The sequence below is a fragment of the Sarcophilus harrisii genome, chromosome 6 (assembly GCF_902635505.1).
Source record: "Sarcophilus harrisii chromosome 6, mSarHar1.11, whole genome shotgun sequence".
Classification (NCBI taxonomy): Eukaryota; Metazoa; Chordata; class Mammalia; order Dasyuromorphia; family Dasyuridae; genus Sarcophilus; species Sarcophilus harrisii.
In genome coordinates, this window is record NC_045431.1 from 242,397,767 (window position 1) to 242,400,644 (window position 2,878).

A 2,878-nucleotide genomic window follows, 5' to 3' on the forward strand; every position below is an offset into this window, starting at 1 on the left:
GGTCATTCACAGTAAATGTCTGAGGTGGCATTTGAACGCAGGTCCTCCGTAGTCCATGGGCTTCACCAACAGGGCCCAGAGCAGGGGAAGGGCTCCAGATTTATGGCCAGCTTCCATTTCCGAGGCCGGCAGCACAAACACGAGGGGCAAGGCCTTCCGGTAAGCTTTGGCTGCCCACTGGGGAGGGTGGAAAGGAGCAAGGCTGCTGAGGGACTGAGGCAGTGCCCTGGGCGAGGCTGAGCAGGGAAGGGCAGGAAGGAAAGTCTCGGGGTAGTAGGTGGGCTCTCTGGACTAATGAAGAGCCCAGGGCTCTGACCAGGATTAGGAGGAAATTGGAAGCCCTGGTTCTGCCATTTAGGACCTGGGTGGCCCTTTGGAGCCCAATCCAGATATCGGGCCTGGAGGTCAAGGCTGTTTGTGGAGGCTGTTGCAGGATCCTGGGTTATTTCTTTTAAATAATTTATTTCATAGTAAATGCTTTCTTTTCAGATCATGATGCAATAAAAACTACATTCAACAAAAAGTTAGGGGGAAATAGACCAAAAAGTAATTGGAAACTAAACAATCTCATCTTAAAGAATGATTGGGTGAAGCAGCAAATTATAGATACAATTAATAATTTCACTCAAGATAATGACAATGATGAGACATCATACCAAAATTTGTGGGATGCAGCCAAAGCGGTAATAAGAGGGAATTTTATATCCTTAGAGGCTTACTTGAATAAAACAGAGAAAGAAAAGATTAATGAATTGGGCTTGCAACTAAAAAAACTAAAAAAAAGACCAAATTAAAACCCCCCAATCAAATACTAAATTGGAAATTCTAAAATTAAAAGGAGAAATTAAAAATATTGAAAGTAAAAAAACTATTGACTTAATTAATAATTTATTTCAGCTGCCTCATACATGATGTTCCAACCTAGAGCCCCCGGCCTCCCCAGCAAAAGGAGGCCAGGACATTCTCACCCTCCCTGGACCAAACCTGGTCATTACAACAAGTATTTGGCCTCTTTCAGGAAGACCTAGAGGCTGTTCTCCATAAACTGATAAGCCCGGCTTCCCTGGCCAGGCCCTGTCCTGGGGGCCAACAGGACCAAGATGGCAACCGCAGCCTTTGCTCCTCAGGGTAGAGGAGGAAAAAGAGGGGAGAATGTGGAGGGCCAGAGCACGAAGAGCCCTCATGGGTGAGCACGGAGAGCAGAGAATTGCTTGGGGATGAGAAGGGTGGCAGAGGGAGAAGAGGCTCAGCCTGCGGGCCCTGAGGAGGGATGGAGGACCTGCAGGAGGGCAGTGTGGCCGGGAGTCCTAGGCCCACAGAGACCCCTGGACAAGTGGCTTGGCCCAAGGCAGAACCGTGGGCTCCCACGCAGACAGAGCCAGAGCTAAAGCAGACGCCCACCGTGATCCACAAGGACCTTGGCAGCCAAAGGAACTTGGTACAGAGAGAGGCCAGATTTACCCTCGGGCACAGGAAGTCCCTTGGCAGCACAGGGGGGAGATGTGGTTAGAGCCAGCGGGGAGCAGCAACTCTGCATTAAGGGCTGGAGGCCTGAAGGTCCCCCCCTCCAAGTAAATTAATAAGAAGCTAACACCGTCTCTTCTCTAACATTCATGTGACTCCAAGAGCGGCCAAGCTTAGGGAGCACGGGGCAAAGGGACGACTCGGGCCCCACTTTCCCCTCTGTCGCTCTGCTGGGCCCCAGGGATGGAGGCCTTTGTAAGGCCCGGTAACACTTTTCTCTAGCCCAAAGAGCTCCTGCTCCCCGGAAGTCTCAGTGAGGCCAGAGGGCACCTGATGACTTCTCGCAGCTTCTCCCCGCCATCAGATTGTTCTCGAGTGACTGTAAGGACTCAATGTTCAGATGCAAGCTGATTCCCCAGGACGGGTGAAAGCAGACTCCTCTGTATTCTGTCCACTGCCAGAGTCGCTCCCGCCTTCTCCTGGGTTACCCTGTAATCATGCCCCATCCCCCGTATAACCCTGTGAGCACATCAACAAGGTGCCCTTCCTGCAGAACAAACGCTCCGCTGTTTTCACCCCGGCTCTGTAAGGCCTTGGGAACCATTGCGGTTTCCAACATTCACAATATTCTGCAGAAACAAATCTTATTGGAGCATGAAGGATGATTTAAAAATTTTCTGAACTTCTGCTTATATTCTTCCTTCGTTAGGAAATTTCAAATGAAGTGGACACTTGGCCGATGTTTCTGTAGTTTCTGTGAGAGTGTAATTGGTAAGCCAGTGATGGAAAAGAGAGAGTCACGTTTGAAGGGAGCCTTTTCTTCCAAAAGTTAATTTAAATATAAATTGTTAAAAATAAAAAACAAAAAATCTCCAATTGATAAATGGTCAAAGGATATGAACAGACAATTTTCAGATGATGAAATTGAAACTATCTCTACTCATATGAAAGAGTGTTCCAAATCATGATTAATCAAAGAAATGCAAATTAAGACAACTCTGAGGTACCACTACACACCTGTCAGACTGGCTGACAGGAAAAAATAATGATGAATGTTGATGGGGATGTGGAAAAACTGGGACATTAATGCATTGTTGGTGGAGTTGTGAACGGATCCAGCCATTCTGGAGAACAATCTGGAATTATGCCCCCAAAATTATTAAACTGTGCATGCCCTTTTACCCAGAAGTGTTTCTACTGGGCTTATACTCCAAAGAGATAGTAAAGAAGGGAAAGGGACCCGTATGTGCATGAATGTTTGTGGCAGCCCTTTTTGTAGTGGCCAGAAACTGGAAACTGAATGGATGTCCATCAGCTGGAAAATGATTGGGTAAATTGTGGTATATGAATGTTATAGAATATTATTGTTCTGTAAGAAATGACCAGCAGGATAAATACAGAGAGGGTGGGAGAG